Source organism: Dipodomys ordii, unplaced genomic scaffold, assembly GCF_000151885.1.
Source record: "Dipodomys ordii isolate 6190 unplaced genomic scaffold, Dord_2.0 Scaffold150, whole genome shotgun sequence".
NCBI classification, from domain to species: Eukaryota; Metazoa; Chordata; class Mammalia; order Rodentia; family Heteromyidae; genus Dipodomys; species Dipodomys ordii.
The window spans coordinates 5,383,514-5,401,718 of NW_012267366.1; the positions used below are offsets into that span (position 1 = coordinate 5,383,514).

The window sequence follows — 18,205 nt, forward strand, 5'->3', positions numbered from 1 at the left end:
AGGTGGCTGAGATCTGAGGTTTGTGGTTCAAAGGTAGCCAGGGCAGGAAAGTCTGTGAGACCCTCATCTCCAATAGACTACTCAAAAAAGCTGGAAGTGGAACTGTTTCTCAAATGGGTCTTACCTTGAGCCAAAGAAGCTCTGGGACGGTGCTCAGGCCCAGAGTGTAAGCCCCAGGACCAGCAAAAAATAAATCAGGATTGTCCAACCTTCACATTAAAAACATAGATTCAAGACAAGGTTCAATAATAATGTAAAAATTTATATTAGCAATAGTCCAATTTGGTGTTTGCACATAGAACCTCAATTTGAAACAAGTAAAAAAGTACTACTTGACAACAGCAACTGTAACTGTGGTACTCTTCACAAAATTCATTTACAAAATGTCAGCATGGAAATTAAAACACATACTCACACATACACACACAACACACAAACCACACTCTGAACAAGGGGTGAAAAAGGGCAACCAACCTTTATAGAGTTCAAGAGAGCACTTATACAATCTTCCTAAATTGGTACATGTCCTGTTAGATCATGAACTATAAGACAATAAGCGTGTCCATCATTTTAAGCCACATAATGTGTCAGTTACAACAACCCCTTGAAACTAGTACACTGTGTTTTTAGAATTCTTTTTTTAGTGCTATAATCTGAATGTTTGTGTCTCTCTAAATTCTTATGTTATCCTCATTGTAGTGATATGAAGAGGTGAGGCTCTTAGGAGATGATTGAATCATGACAGGGAGCCATTGTAGATGCGCTTGGTGTCCCTATGAATGAAGCCTGAAGGAGCTTGTTTCCACTATGCCACAATGCAGCAATAGAGCACTGTGAGCTAGAGAGAGCCCTCACCAGACTGGATTTTCTGGCATCTTAGTATACAACTTAGTCTCTAGAAATGGGAGAAATCAATTTCTATTGTGTATACATTGTTCAGTCCAAGATATTTTAACAGTCTGAATGGACTAAGATGTGGAATGGGCATGCAGAAGTTTTAAAATCTGAGTCCTGAGATGACTATGCTTTGTTTGTCCTGAAAAAAAATCTCACTATAACATAGACATTCTTCACTGCTCCAAAGCCCTTCAGCTTCCTTGTTTTCATTGCTGTGCTTGAATGCCAGCCGAAATATAAGGTGAATGGTGGATGCAAGGACTGGTTGGTTTCCATGGAGACTTCTTGCAGAAGCCCTTCCTCTGTTTAGCAGTTGTCAGGGAAACATCTAGCTTCAATTTGTGGGGGTCTACCAATTTGAGTGGCTCTTTGAAGAGGGGGATTTAGTTACACCTCTTCAAGATCCTAATAAACAAATGTACAAGAGAGCTTTTGAATGTGTCTTTAGAGTTATAATAGGTTTTTCTGTAATTTAGGGATGTTAACTACTTTTCTGTCTGAAATGGTCAAACTATCCATTTGTTCACATTCAATAAGTAGTAATTTTGAGATTCATGAAAAGAAGCCACAGTCGATTTCACACCAACTTTGGATCTTTAGAATATCCTATAATATGAAGAATTCAAAGGCCTGACTTGTGTGAAACTGTTTCCAGACTGCTAAATTTGCTTATTGCTTCTAATGAGCTATTGTTGAATCAATGGCTGGAGTTGGTGGTGGCTAATGGAAATGGATTCTAGGTATTAGCAATTCTTTAAAAAAATTTATTTTATTATATTTAGTTATGCAAAGTTGACATTTAATAAAGCAGTTTATGAATATATCTTGATCAGTGTTACCCTTTCAACATTCACACCCATCCATTACCTCCCTCTTCTTAATTTTGTAGGATATATGTTGGATTCTTGACTGTATTTTCCCCCTGTGTAACTCTTCATTCTTCTACCCTTTTCCGGTTGAACAACCCTGCCCCTTTCAAGTACCCACATGCTGGTGTTTATTTTGCTGAACTTTGATTTTGCCTTTCTAAGGAATTACACTATTTGAGTTCTCCTTTGAATTTACAATATTTCAGTTAGCACATTTGTATACACTTGCACACCACCCAATTCTGATATAGGTAAATTCCCTAAGAATTTACAGTGTCTCTACAGCGACAACTTCTCCATTGTGGTTTTTATCAATCAGTCAGGTACAGTAGATTGCAAAGTGCCTGGCAGTATTTTGTATCTCCTTTCATCAGGAGGCGGGGCCTCTTTCTAGATCCTTCATAACAAAAAGGTGAGACAAAGGACATCTTGGGGAGGGACAGGGGGAGGGAAGGCAAATGGGAGACGGTAACAAGGTTCGACAAGAAATGTACTCATTCCCTTATGTAACTGTGATCCCTCTATACATCACGTTACAATAAAATAAAATTTAAAAAATCTTCATTAGCCTCATGATTTGCTTAGACCATAGAATGCAGTGGAAGTGGGCTGGGAAGGTGGCTCAGTGGTAGAGCGCTTGCCTTGCCTGCCTGAGGCCCTGGGTTCAATTCCTCAGCACCACATAAGAAAAAAGCCGGAAGTGGCACTGTGGCTCAAGTGGTAGAGCACTAGCCTTGAGTTGAAGAGCTGAGAGACAGTGCCCAGGCCCAGAGTTCAGGCTCCACAACCGGACCCCCCCAAAAAAAAGAATGCAGTGGAAGTGACTTTGTGTAGATTTTGAGCCTATGCATGAAAAAGCATTTCAGTTTCTTGCTGCTTTGGGAACTCTGCCACCATGTGAAAAAGCCTAGGCTGGGCTGCAGGATAAGAGACCAGGTGGAGGAAAATAGAGGCGCCCAGCCAAAGCAAGTCAACTGCTGAAGCATCAGCACTGATCTCACCTGAGATCAGTGGCACTGGTCCAGACCAATGTAGTTGCCCAGATGAATTCAGCCCAAATTATTGAGCCCCAGAATTTTGAAGTAAGTAAATGTTATTACCTTATGGCACTTGAGGCTAAGAGTGGTTTGTTATGCAGCAGTAGATGATTGAGAGCCAAGTTGGGAAGCTCTGGAATGATCAAGTCTTACCTTTGACCTATCTTCTGTAACACCCAGGATTCTTACACAGTTAGTACTAGGAATCTTGGCTAACTTGAGCAGAAAAAGAATGTACCGGGAAGATTTTCAGCTGCTCCATTTTTCTCCAGCAAAACTTAGGGGGTGTCTTGAAAAATGCACAACTAGTTTGCATCACCCCCAGAATCAGTCAGGTCATATCACAAAATCGGTCCATTGAGGATGCTATTACTCTAGCTACTGAGTATCAGGTACCTCCTCCTATTCCACCACCGCCATTGCCTACACTAGACTCCCAGATTAGAGCTGCCCCTAGAGCTGAGTGTTACTTATGTTACAAGAAAACACTTATCTGTTTGTCCTACTTTGCAGCACTCACTACTGATTTCAAATGCCTGACTGGGTGTTGTTTATTCAAGTTTTGGTCTACTTTTTTTTTTAAGTTTATTTAGCTGAAAGTGGGTGGAAAACTTCTTAAGCACTGTCCAGGGGTTTCGATGCTGGGCACCAAAAGAAAATGACACATGTACGGAAGTTTCTGTCCTGTATTCTCTCCAACTCAGTTGGTTACCACACAGTTCTGATGAAGCCAACTCTGCTTTGTGGTTGTACTTCTTACAGCTGCTTCTACAGCAGATGTGTGCTGATGGCCATTTTGAAGACCAGAAACTACGGTGGTCTGATTTGGATGCATCTCTGACTGCCAAGCTACAAACAATATGTATTTCAGTTGGTGGGAGCAAAGAAACTCCAGAATCTAACACTTAAGAGAACTCAACAAATAGAATCACAGTAGTATTATGGGATTGGCTAATTGAACAGTGAATTTGTTTCATGTTACATTTATTTGAACCCAGGGTCTCACATATGTGACATTTAAATTTCTGGGCAGTAAGACCTTTCAACTCAAGTGGTTTTCCATTTTTCAGAATTTCTTTAATAACTTCTCTGAGCCTATTTGTAAAACCATCCACATAGAATTTAGTGTAGATGTTAGAAGTAATATCTATGAAGGCAAACACAATACCTAGTGACTGTGTAGTCAGTGTTTGATAAATGTTGATCATCTTTCTCATGCATCTTATATATACACACACTCCAGTTACATTATATACCCACTGAGTAGACTGATTGCACTTACTGTGTGGACTATCTGTTAAGTTGTTAACTCTCTTAGTTTGGCTTGTGAATGTAAGTTGTACTTGATAGAACATCTTGGAAGGAATCAGGATCTAGATTTAAGCTCACCCATTGTAATAGGGCTGTCAGTTTAGGAGGATGACATGATTCCTTCACATCAGGCAGATGAATGTCTACAAGTGACTCAAGGTAAAAGTGGGGAGACCTGTCTGGATCCTACAGATGCCTTTCCCTACAAGTACATTTCAGTCACCCTAAATCTTGAGAGTAGGGAAATCAGGGATTTGCTTACCAGAGAAATATTAGTAGGAAACTGAGAGTGAGGTGCTGGACAAAGACAGAAGTAAGCAGTGTCAAACTTAACAGGAAAGAGAATGGAAGTGAATAGTTGGAACAGGGAATTTAGTCATGGGAAAAGAATTGTGTGGTCAAGATAATGTGACCATTAGGACTGGTAACTTAGTCATTGTTTCAGAGTTTGGTTCTGGTTAGTTAAATCCATCTGAATATGCCATTGTGATACAGAGTGCCTGCCTGGATGTACTGGTTGTTGGGAAGAAGAATAATCATGAATAGGGAGAAAGAGCCCACCTTCAGCCTTGGAATAGCAGCTATTTCAAGTTCCTCAAGGGAGATATTGTCAGAATGTCAGGAAGGTGAGAGATATGTTTGCTTTTTTTTTTTCTTCGATCATGGGGCTTGAACTTGGGGCCTGAATGCTGTTTCTCAGTTCTTCATCTCAAGGCTAGCACTCTACCACTTGAGCTACTACACCACTTCTGGGTTTTCTGAGTGGTTTATTGGAGATAAGAGTCTCACGGACTTCCTGCCCGGGGTTGACTTTGAACCGCGATCCTCAGATCTCAGCCTCTTGAGTAGCTAGGATTACAGGCGTGAGCCATTGGTGCCCAGCTGTGTTTGCTATTTTAACAATTGGCTAGAGTCTTTATGGGAATTGGACAAAGAAACCAAACTAATGAAATTAGATCGCCTATTTTACCATAAATAGATGATTCTAGTATGAGTTTAGTTCCATGCTAAAGGTTCCAATCTATCTAGATTTGAGGGGTCAAGAATGAGAACTCAGGTGTGATCTGAGGCTGAACTTCCATTCATTCATTCTCTTTGCAAGTCATAGATGGGTGTAGTACCATTGCTTCATTTGCTTGAAATGTCTTGGTTTGCATTATTCTTCTAAGTCACTAAAAGAAGTGTGTGTGTATGTGTGCGCGCGTGTGTGTGCACTGTATAAAATATAGAATGGGTCAAAATAGACATTTCTGTCTATTTAGGATAAATAAGCTGAACCTTTAATTTTACTTTTGAAAAACACTAAAACCATCAGTAAATGAACTGTCTGCAAAGCCAAACCTTTGTCTGGTGTGATGGTCTGAGTTGCCAGAAGCAGCAAAAGCTTTATATAATTCTGGCAATGCATTGTGTTCACCTGAGATTTCTCTGCCTCCAGCTATACAATAATTCTATGATATGCAGTGCCTCGGAACCTGGGCCAGAAACTTCAAACTAATTTTCTCTTGTGATTTGTGCTGTAATTGCGTTTTAATTCAGTTGTAGTGTCGTCTCTCTCTCTCTCTCTCTCTCTCTCTCTCTCTCTCTCTCTGTTCCTTCATCTCATTAATTCCTGGCATTTAAGTCAGTACCTGGTGCAACTCAGTAAATGTTAGTTCTTAATGTGAATTCTGTTTTTATTCTCTTCTAAGCCAGTGGAGTATCTTCTTCATACCTGGACCATTCACTCCATTTGCTTTCTTCCCCTCTGCTCATCTTTGAGTTGGTAGATCCCCATTTTTCTCCAGGCAGTTGACAAACTTAAGATCTTTCTGACCCTATGGTGATCTGTTCCCATTTGTGTGCAGGTGGCAGGGCATCTTGGCAAGCCATTGTGTTGGTTTGTCAAAGGAAGCCTAGTTTATGAAAGTCATGAATGACCTTCACTGTCGCATGACATCGTTTATTACCTATAGTCCTTCCTCATTCCTCCAAAATGTAGGTGGATAGTGAAAGAATCTGTAATATCCTTCTGTCATGTCTATTTCTTCCAGTGCATTGTGCAAGGACCTTTATTTCCCCTTCTGTTTTAGAAGATTATTTATTCATTGTATTATCTTTAAATGGTTGTGCAAAACGTTGCCATTTAACAAAGCAGTTTATGAATAATATGCATTATGATCAATGTCACCCCTTTCAACATTCCTACCCATCCCTCCTCTACCTATCCTTTCTCTTTCTTCTTAATTTTGTAGGATATGTATTGGATTCCTGAATGCATTCTCCTTCTCTTCATTCATCTCTTTCTGTTTTATTTTTAATGAAACAAGGTCTAACTATGGCCTAAACCTCACAGCCTCTTCTTGCCTTCATTTCCACAGTGTTGGGATTATAGGCATACACCACCATACCGGGCATATTCCCACTTGTAGTGAAGTTAATATACTGATTATTTGAGACTGTGTACTAGCTCCCTAAGAACAAAGAAAAGAAAACAATGTGGGAATCACAGGCATGAGTGTACAATTGATTTGAATTCCCATCTTTAAGAATGATGCTAGTTTATCTTTGCCTCTTTAACATGGCTATACAATGTACTCCCTCCAGAGGCTGAAGAAACTCAAAGATCTTGGAGGATGTGGCATATTTCTCTTTGAATGTGTTTACATGGAATGAGGACTTAACTGAAGTTCTCTTTCTTGTTGTCCTGTGGTTAGGCAGTGTTTCTGATCCTTTGGACTTAAAAAAAATATACTTATTTGAATAGGTTAATAGAGCCCACTACCCAAAGGTACAAAACCAAATATATAGAGGTTCTCTTTATCTGTGATGAGTTAAAAACTCAGATGCTATATTTATTTACTTATTCTGTGAGCCAAACCTGAAGTCAGTGGAATGGGTGCTGTGGGAGAAGGCAAAGTGATTTTAAAAATGCAGGACTTGTCCTCAAGAGATTTACAGACTTGTAGGCAGATAGAACAGTATAGTGAGAACTACTATATAAAGTGCCAGAGGGAAAGTGAAAGCCATAGTTATATTTATAGCTTATTATTGATAGTTAATTTTAGTTTTTTTCAGATATGACCATATATATATATATATGTGTATATATATATATATATATATATATATATATACCTAGGGCCAGCTTTACACTGTGATTCTCCTAACTATATTTTGAATAACAGGTAGACATCACCACTCCTGGTTGTTTGTTGAGGTTGTTTGCCTAAGCTAGCTTGGAACCATGATCCTCCCAATTTCTGCCTCCCAAGTAGTTAGGATTATAGCTATGAGCTGCCATGCTTGGCCATAAAAAGATATTTTTGAAGAATGGTTCTGAAGGTTTCTATAACACTCTATTATCCTTAAAAATATAAAAAGCAAACTTTTATTTTTTAGTGTGTGAATTATTGCGTATGTTTTGCTCATGTCTGAAATATGGCATTGACTTGTTTAGGCTGGTTGCTGTAGAAGTTGAGTAGGAATATATGATGCTCTTGTTTGGGAGCTTCTGAAAAATTTAAGGAAATGCATAATAAATAGAGGAAAAATGGGAGCTGAGGGAAAGGGCAAATGCCGATGTTTTCTTTTTTTGGTACGCTTTTTATTGTAAAAATACTGTACAGAGTGGTTACTGTTACATGAGCAAGGTAATGAGTACATTTCCTATTGAGCTTTGTTGCCTCCTCCTTGGTTTTCCCCCTGCCAACCCTTCCCTCCCACCTCCACACTACCCCCTCCCCACCACATGCCGTAGTTGTAAGTTTATTTTCAACATATTGTTTTGTACATCTCATTGTTACTATGGGTCAACCTATATGCTTATTTAAGCATTTTGTTTTTTTCCCTTCCCCTCCCCGAATTAGAGAAGTGTATATACAAGATGCAGAGCACTGACATCAAATACAGTGAAAACAGGGGTTATACTGTGGGGGAGGAACATACAAAGCAACAACAAAATCACATGGTGCATTATAAATACGTTAAAAACAATAGCAAGAAAGAAAAAACCACTTGTGTCCCTATCTTGGAGTTCCTTTCACTTAACATCATCTTATATGGTCATTTGTACATAGCTTTTGGCCTTTTCTGCCTGTCTTACACATGTACTAATTATTGCAAATAATGGAAACCATGGGACCTATGTTTCTTTGGGCCTGACTTACTTCACTTAATATAATTTTTCCAAGTCTTTCCATTTCCTAACAAATGGGGCAATGTCATTCTTTCTGATGGAGGCATAGAATTCCATTGTGTATATATACCACATTTTCTTGATCCATTCATGAGGGGTATCTGGGTTGGTTCCATATCTTAGCTATGCTGCAATAAACATAGTTATGCTGGTAGTCTTAGTATGGCCTTGTTTGTGATCATTTGGATAAATGCCCTAAAGTGGGATTGCTGGGTCATAGGGGAGCTCTATGTGGAGTCTTTTGAGGAACCTCCATACTGCTTTTCCAAAGTGGTTGAACAAGTTTACACTCCCACCAACAATGTAGTTGAGTTCCCTTCTGGCCATATCTCCTCCAGCATCTGTTGTTTTCTTTTCTTTTTTTTTAAATTAATGTTTTTTATTGTGAAAATACCGGACAGAGGGGTTACAGTTACATGAGCAAGGTACTGAGTACATTTCCTATCAAGCATTGTTGCCTCCTCCTTTGTTTTCCCCTTCCCATCCCTGCCCTCCCATTTCCATCACTACACTCCCCCCACTCTGTGTTTTCTTGTATTGGAAAGGTTTACTCTTTAAATTGGCATTTACCTAGTATATCTGACTAATTTAAGAAAATGCCCTTTCTTCATGTTACTGTGGGCAAGGCAGGGTGGCAGTGTGTTATGTAGAACCTACAATCTCCTGTAAAGGACCCATTGGTAAATATTTCAGACTTTGTGGGTGAAGAGGCAAAGTAAAGGCTATAATATAGTATAGGTACTTCTATAACAAGAGAGAAAATGAAGCTTCCATAAACTGTTTATGGGCATATTTCAAAATAAAATAATACTCTATGTGTATGTCTCTTTGTGTGTGTTTATGTGTATGTGTGCCAGTAGTGGGACTTGAACAGGAACTTGAGCTTTCACTTGGCTTTTTTCTCCTCAAAGTTAGTGTTCTGTTACCTGAGCCACTCCTCTACTTCTGGATTTTTGTTGGTTAATTGGTGAGATTCTTGAGGATTTGAACCTTAGTCCTCAGATCTTAGCCTCCTGGGTAGTTGGGATTACTGGGGTGGGCCACCGGTGCCCAAATATGGCATCATAGATTCAAATACATTTTTATTTTAAAAATTCATTATTATATAGTTATACAAAGAGGTTACAATTCCATAAGTCAGGTCATGAGTATCATAGTCATAAGGTATCATGATCAATTTCACCCCTTCCATCATTCTCCAGACACTTTATAAAATTCTATGTACTAGTTAGTTACCATTCTATTTGGAGGTAATAGTTTTTTTTTAAGAAATTCAAAGTTAGTGTTCTCAATGGTCAAGCTGATTGTAAATGTTCACTTTTTTTCTTTTCTTTTTGTGCTGGTCCTGGCGCTTGAACTCAGGACCTGAGTTCTGTCCATGTGCTTGTCTCAAGCTACCACTTGAGCCACAGCTCCATTTCCATTGGAGATAAAAGTCTCATGGATTTTCCTGCCTGGGCTGGCTTTGAACCATGAGTAGCTAGGATTATAGACATGAACCATTGGTGCCAGGTGCAAACGTTCATCTTTAAAGACGATTTTTAGCTTGTGACGATTTTCAACCTAGGGGCTGGATTTGACCCATGGGCAGTGGTTCTCCAAATCCTGATGTAATTGAGAAAAATCATGAGCTTTAGAGCCAGGCACATATAGGTTTGCATACAGGTCCTGAGTGTATAACCTTGAATAGATCACTAAACTTTTTAGCTTGATGGGTTTGTTTTTGTATAAAATCTATGACTCTTACAAGATGGACTACATGTCATTTCTATCCCAGTGATTTTTTTTTAAAGATGGAGTCATGCTGTGTGGCTCAATGCCATGTGGCATGTCATTCACAGGTAACATTGGTGGTGGTCTGACTTGAAAAATGAACCTGATAGGCAAAGAAGCAGGAAGCCATTTGGCTCACAAGTGCAAGTTTTACAGGAAGGGAGCAAGCAATCCTGGAAGCTCTTTGGTGACTTGTTTATAATAAGAGATCATAAAGGGAGTGTTCAGGCTGGTATTTGAAGGTGCCCAGGTTAGAGCAGGACTTGAAGCAAGCAAAGTGAAGGGAGAATAGAAAACAGGAGTGCTCTTGGGAGAATTCTTCCAGCCTCTCCTAGTGAGAGTTTTTCGATGTTTTAAATCTTCCCAAGGAAACCTTTAAGAGAGAGAGGCTTATTCAAACCTTTGAACTGTTCTGAAAATTTATTACATGTAAGCTAGGAAAGAAATGATTGTTTCAGGCAAACAGAATGAGTGTGCACTGGTTACTCAGCACAGACACTTAATCTGACAGAATTAAGCAGAGAGAAGAAATTTTAGTGGTCATCAGCCTCTTTCCAGAACTTTGACTAGGTTCCTCCCAAATTGTCAGTGCATTTTGCTTATTTGTATCCAGCTACGCAGCAGTTTAGTGTACATCTGTAAGCTCGAAGGAGTTGATTTAATCCATTCCTTTTTTTTTCATCTCATGCCTTCCACCTGCGAAAACAAACCCTAGTCCATAGGTTCTTACTCTGTCTTAGAAATTTGCATCATGAGTACTCTAAGACAGGTCCTGCTGAGCATGTTACATGTTTGGAATTAAAGATGGATGGAATTACAATGCATATGCTATGAAACTAAGAAAATTGAGGGGAAGGGTTGGGAGGGAGGGAAGAGAATGAGGAAAGGGGGACATCCATCGGGATGAAATTGTACTTATGAACCGATTTGTTGAATGGTAATTCCTTTGTAATCTACTTAAAGATAATAAAAATAGAATCTAAAAAAGATGGGTGGAATTAAGGGTGGTCAGAATATTTTCCTTTTTTGTGTTGTTGTTGTTGGTTGTGGGGCTTGAACTCTGGGCCTGGGCGCTGTCCCTCAGCTCTTCAGCTCAAGGCAAATGCTTTACCACTTGAGCCACAGCACCACTTCCAGAATCTTTTATTTTTTATTTTGAGAAAAGCTGAGTGACTTAACTTTTTTGAAGGAGTAGTTCTATAAAATAACCTCCTGATATTTGAGTATCTGTGGTATATTGCCACCTCTTTTCTGTAGATATCATTAAAGCATTTCCATCCTAAAACTTTGTTTTTATAAGTAATTTAAATGTAAAACGCTTTTAAATAAAATTACGTAGGCATATAATATATTAAAAATTAACCTTGTTTTGGATTGAAAAGCTCCAGTCTGTTAAGGCTTCTAATTATTTTCACTTCTTTGAAGCTTAAATATTTCAGAAAGCTCTTCATATAGCTCTCAGAGGTTTGCTGTACAAGGAGCAATAAAAGTAACCTGTGGGCTTACCTCACTTAGGTATACATATACTTGGTTGCAAAGCAGTGATTGTAGTGGTATATGAGACCAAAGGTAAATAAAATGCTTTACTGTCAGATTAGAGTGTGTCTTAAAGCTATCCTAATAAATGTCTCACCAGCAATTTCAGTTGCCTATAGTAAAGAGCTTTCCAGTTCAATATAGTAGTTACAATAAAAGAATAACGAAAGGGCAAGTTGATAGAAAATTCATACCTTCTGAAATATAGTTGTTAAATTGTTTACATACTAAAGTTTAACATTTCTCCCCTCCTCTCCTCTCCTCTCCTCTCCTTTCCTTTCCTTTCTTTTTTTTTTTCTTTGAGACAAGTTCTCTATGTAGCCACAGCTGGCTTCGAACTCCTCATTCTCCTCCCTCTGTCTTCCCAGCGTTGAGATTACAGGCAGGTACCATCATTTCTGGCTTGTAATTTCTTGAAATCTGGAATTATTCTGAAAGAGAACTGTCTTATAACTGGAACTGCAGTAATGCTGTTGGTGGGATTTTTTCATGCATACGTTAGGATGTGTGAATTTATATATTCTCTATAAGAATCATAAAACTCAGGTACATTTTATTTTTGAGCATCAATTCCATTCAGTTGAATGGGAATTTATTGACTGTATCTTGGGTGGCCAATTTTGTGTTAGGAGGTGAATGGAAGTCACCTTGCCCTTGAATTTTAATGAGATGCAGAGATAAACCGATAACTATACTGTGGTAAATGCTGAAATAAACCTTACTTAAATTTGAAAAAATAAACCTCCATGATTCCCCATCACCTCAGTTGGAACAATTATTAACCCTTGGTTTTTCTTGTTTCCCACATATGCCTATTTATTTCCTTTCTAACATTTTATTTTGAAACATATCTATGATAATGTATCATGAAATAGACATTATAGGATTGAGGGTTCTTGAAAGACATTGGGAAAATGAAGTATATCCAGGATGTTGGAAAATTGCTATTGAGAAGGGGAGGAGGACGTTCTAGTTTTAGATGGTGGAATGAGAACCAACAGTTATTGCACCGTCTTGAAAGTACTTGCACATGCATTACTTTTTATGTTCATCTAAGATCTAATTACAATGGTTCTGGAATTTTTTTCTGAGAACTTTATCAGAATCATTCACATTCAATTTCAGTAAACCAAGATGATATACAAGTGGTGGTAATGACTAATCTGTTCTCTGTTCACTCTAGTAACTTTCTAGACTTTGAACATTTGAACCCAACCACTTGAAAGTCATTCTTCTTTGTAAGAAAAATAACAACCACTGTTGGTCATTTTTGTTTTTGTCTTTGAAGAAGGAGAATCATGCATCAGTTCTGAAATTATCATGAGTAGGTAGAATTTAATGATCTGAATGAAAAACCACCCTGTAAACTGGAGGAAAAAGAAACCAGTGTGTACATTTAGGTTCCCGAGGGAATTTCTGGTTAGCTACACCATGACATCTCCAAGGTTTCATCATATAGGTTTGGCTCATTTTCCTGTTATGAAATGGGGTTTCAGCATTGTTCTCTCGACTGTTTTCAGATCACAGAACTGTGTGGCGCGAAGCGAGTTGGTTATTTTGGTCCGACACAATTTTACATTGCTCTGAAATTGATTGCTGCAGCACAGTCTGGCCTCCCTGTGCGAATAGACAGTATTCAGTGTGGTAAGTATCTCACATTTTCTGTGCTTTATTGTTCATGACAGATTTCTTATTTATGAGGGCTGTTTTTAGTAGTTTAAGACTTGTTCTATTACCTTTTGTGGAATTTTTTTTCTAGTTTCTTCCAACTCCTCTGCACAATGAAGTAAGAAAACTTGGTGGGTGGCTTAGTTTTTTTTTATTTATTTTTTATTTGTGAACATACTGTACAGAGGGGTTACAATTACATGGGCAGGATAATGCGTACATTTCTTACCAAGCATTGCAGACTCCTCCTTTGGTTTACCCTTCACATCCCTTCCCAGCCCTTAGTTTTTTTTTTTTAATGGGGGAAAAATCAGAAGTTTTTCTTTAGCAGGATGATATTGGGAAAGAAATTCTAGAATCTGAGACAAAACAATAGCATTCATTTTAATTTTCCACTTCAGATAGCTGTGTTGTCGTTTACTGCTGTGTTAAGGATTAGTTCAGAGTAATGGGAGAATGGTAATTATGGGAGAATGAACTGTCCCTTTTCTCTCTCTTCTATCCCTTCCAGTTATAGCAGATGTCTTCCTTTTCCTCCTCTTCCTCCCCGCCCCCCCCACCTCCTCCTCGTCTTCTTTTCTTTTTCCTTTTTGTTGTGAGACTGGACTCAAACTTGGTACCTGACACTTTGCTCATTGGCTAGAGCTTTACCAATTGAACCAAGCCTCCAAACCCTCTCCCCTTGTCTTCCATACAAGGTCTCATTGTATAGCCCAGGCTGTATCAGAACTTGTAATTTTCAAGTCTCAGGCCCCCCAGTGCCAGGATTACAGAAATGTACAACTATACCTAGCTATGTACTTATTTAATTCTCAGTTCCTGAAGCACTCTTCTGGTCACCTAAGGGATACCAACATTTTGGAAGAATGAATCTTCTTATGAATATTCCAATTTTAACATTTTCTTGCCATCTCTGTTCCTGACCCTGCTATGTACTCAAGTATTTTCCCCAAATTAAACAAAAGGGAAAGCCCCCAACTGCCAGCCTCATTTCTGTTGCCTCAGCAGGAGTTTCACAGATCTGTATGAAGAAGTTAACGATTGTGTGAGTACACAAGGTCCTTGAATAATTCGATGTTAGCACATAGCTTTCATATGTCCACATACTATGCAGGCATGTGTTATTTTTCTTTTCCTCATTTTGAGATAATGACTCATCTGCAAAAAAAAAAGTGCAAAACAGAAACCAACTCATCTGCATACTTTTGTCCTCTGCAGGTTCTGGTAGACAGGTTCTGGCTATGGCAGACAAAGCCTTTGGAACTAACCATAGGGAGTCATAGTCATTATGCTAATCTTTATCAAGGGCTTAGAGTGGGCCAGACACTGTCTTCTTTAATCCTCATAGCATCTAACTAAATTAGGCATAATGCTTGTTGAACTTTGCATTAGGATAAAATATTGTCACACATCTCAGTGCCTCAGTTAGATATAGGTAGGTTTCTATCTACATTACCCTGGCCAGTCTTCGGCTTTTAGATTTAACTCTGCAGGGTAGCTGCCTTTCATGTGTTGGCTCTGTGATCTTGGGTATTTTACCTTACGACACCTCCAAAACAGCACCTGTTTTGACCAGGAAGGATGTGAGTTAAATTCTTTGGTCTGGATGTGACTTGTGTTATTGTGGCTTATAGTGTTTTCCAGAGCTTGTCACAGAAATGCATCTGCTTCACTACAGAGCAGACTGGGGGGAGCACAATCCTTTGGGGAATTGGTTATGAGTAAACACTGCAAGTTTCTACTATGGCACTGTTAGTATCTCTCTCGTACAATGGTGCAATTGAAGTTTAGGTAATTTGAGTCAACTTGCCTAAGGTCCTAGTGTCAGTAAAGTCTGGATTCAGGAGCTCTGCTTCTAGTTTTCATGTTCTTTATGTTTTGAAGGGGAGGTTGCAGTGCTGGGAATGAAATGTAGGGTCTTGCACATACTAGGCGAGTGCTCTACCACTGAGCTACGTCCCCAGCATTACTTTCTTGAGACAGGATCTCTTTTTATGTCCTACAGGCTGGCCTCAAACTCCCACGCCTGTGTCCATTTCTCCAGGTCTGGAATCACAGGTGTGCGACCACCATGCTCAGCTACTATGTGCTTAACTGCTATGCAAAATAGCCATTTCTCACTATCCTTACTATCCTTGTAGTAGATTCTGATAGAGATCTGTAATCATGGACTATTTCCCAAGTGAGACAAAAGTCAGGCCCCAAAGAGCTCCTTTGGTATTATAGAATTAAATTCTCTGAAAGAAATTACTATTTTGTTTTTTTTTTTCCCCCAAGACTGTTATTCTACTACATGGTCCACAGCTCCATTTCTTGAAATATCTTTCCTTCCTTCCTTCCTTTCTTCCTTTCTTTTTTTTGGGTGGGGGAGGCAGGGGTCGTGGGGCTTGAATTCTGGGCCTGGGTGCTGTCCCTGAGCTCTTTAGCTCAAGGCAAGTGCTCTATCACTTTGAGCCACAGCACCACTTCTGGTCTTTTGGTGGTTACTTGAGGATTAGATTCTCAAGGACTTTCCTGACCATGCTAGCTTTGAACCGAGATCCTCAGATCTCAGCCTCCTGAGTAGCTAGGATTACAGGCATGAACCACCAGGAACAGCTGAAGAATGCTTTCTTATTTGTGTTTTGCAAACACTGATGCTGCCTTTGGAGGTTTAAGGGTATCCAGAATTAATTCTGAATTATCTTCTTTCATTTAAAGATTTACTAAATAAAAATTATTTGCAATTACTATGTGTTAAGTAAGAATGAGAGCAAGATTGGCCCAAACTTTAAGCTGCTACTTGGTTGGTTATCATCTACTAGTTTAATATTTGATGCCACACACCTTGAAGTTCAATGAAGATGCTCTCTGAGGCCTAATGGGAAAGTCTGTGGAAATCTTGTGATCTATAGGGAGTCATATTCTGGGAGTTACAGATAGATACCTCCTTTTTTTTTTGCTAGTCCTGGGGCTTGAACTCAGGGCCTGGGTGCTATCTCTGAGCTTCTTTTGTTCAAGTCTAGTGCTGTACTACTTGAACCACAGCTCCACTTCTAACTTTTTGGTAGTTAATTGGAGACAAAAGTCTCATGGACATTCCTGCTGGGCCTGGCTTCCAACTGCAGTCCTCAGATCTTGATCCCTGAATAGCTAGAATTACAGGCATCAGCCACTGGCGCCTGGCAGGATACCCTTATTATTATTCTTTTTGCCGGTCTTGGGACTTGAGCTCAGGGCCTGGGCTCTGTCCCTGAGCCTTTCTGTGCTCAAGGCTAGTGCTCTACCACTTGAGCCAAGGTGCCACTTCTACAGATACCCTTACTTTATGAATGGCATGAGCCTATGTGTATATGCATGTTAGTCTCTATCCCTTAGTTTTTCTTATTGTAAATGCCAGCACTATCTCTTAATGCTCAGCTAAAAACCAGAAATATCCTGGGTTCCTTGCTTTCTCTAGTATAGTCCATCAAAAGTTCAGCTCAGTGCCTTTTGTTTCTATCTCTGTTCCTACTAGACTAGGCTACCTCTACCACTTGCCTGGATAACACAATGGTTTTGTCCTTGGTTCTCTGGTCTCCTCTCTTCTTTGCTCCTTTCTCATTTCCCAGATTGGACAGAGTGATCTTTTTGAAATAGACATCATATTATTTTCTTTTTTCCCTTAAAACCCTCCAGTGGTTTGCCTGTTGTATGTAGTCCCTAGTTCAGAATTCCTGTACCAGTCTGAAATATCATGCACAATCTAGCCCCTTCTATTTCACACCCTTATCTCAGATTTTGTCTCTTAGTATCATGGCCTTTTAGCTGCTTCTAGGTGATTTTCATGCTGTGAGCATATACTATGTCAAAGTGTTAGGTTTCCAGAGTTCTGGTCTTCCTCTCTCTTTCCCATGGCTGTTTTCCATACTTCAAGAATTAGAGCCTGTCCCTACCATCGTAAAGTAGGTTCTGTCAAATTCATTAGTGATGGACCCAGTCTGTGGTCAAGCTGCTTCTAGAAAGTATAGTGTCAGAAATGTTTATAAAAGTGCAGATAAAAATGCTGGAATGAGGTTGCTAAATTATGTATAAAACTGATGTTCTACATACAGGGCAATGAAAGTACAATTGGCTTTTGTACTCTTTTCTCAGATGAAATTCGTTTGCCTTGCTATCAAACAAAAGTACGTGTTAGTTAACAGTTTTATAAAAGTTAATATCTACCCTTTCGTAATTATAAAATGTCTAATCAAGAGTACATAGTTCTGGGTGTGGTGGTGCAGGACTGTCATTCTAGCATTCACAAGGCTGAGGCAGGAAGATTGTGAGGCCAGCCTGGGTTACATAGCCCAGCCCTGTCTCAAAGACCAAACCAAACCAAAACCCAACAGAATAGTAAGTCATAACAGAAGCACACAGTCTTAGGGGAGTTAGGTGTTCCCTGGGTGAGCCTGCTGGGTATTGGTTGTTCAAGGCACTCTCCTCTGTACTTTGCTCTCTCTCAGCATTTGTTTCCTTATAGCACTTATCAATCTGTAAATATTCCTTACAGGTTCAACTAATTTTTTGTCTGTCTTCCTCATTTGCCTGTAACCTTGCTTCAGAGGAAGGGAAGAGGATCTAGTAGCCTCTCTGTTATGGGGCATTATAGCTACTCAGTGTATGTTGGTGGAAGGAAGGCAGAAAGGGAGGGAGAGAGGGAGGGAAGATGGAAAGAAGGAAGGGAAGAAGGAAAGAGGGAAGGAGGGAGGGAAAGAAAAGCTGAATGTTTGTTCTCAGAGAAGGCATCTTAATAACTTGTCACTCTTTTTTTTGGTGGGAGGTCTGGTAGTGAGGCCTGAACTCTGGGCCTGGGCACTGTCCCTCAGCTCTTCAGCTCAGGGCTAGCGCTCTACCACTTGAGCCACAGCGCCACTTCCGGCTTTTTTCTTTTTGCTTATGTGGTGCTGAGGAATCGAACCCAGGGCCTCATGCAT

At 39.5% G+C, this 18,205-nt stretch overlaps 1 protein-coding gene across 4 annotated transcripts in view; it reads left to right on the top strand.

Moving 5' to 3' along the window:
* Positions 1-12,860: 12,860 nt before the first annotated feature.
* Reps2 (RALBP1 associated Eps domain containing 2) overlaps positions 12,861-18,205 on the top strand; it is a 115,333-nt gene continuing 109,988 nt past the window's right edge. For all 4 annotated transcript variants that reach the window (XM_013032165.1, XM_013032168.1, XM_013032167.1 and 1 more), the window contains exons 1-2: positions 12,861-12,924; positions 13,121-13,244. The gene's annotated coding sequence lies outside the window, so the exon portion shown is untranslated. The remainder of the gene's footprint in view (positions 12,925-13,120; positions 13,245-18,205) is intronic.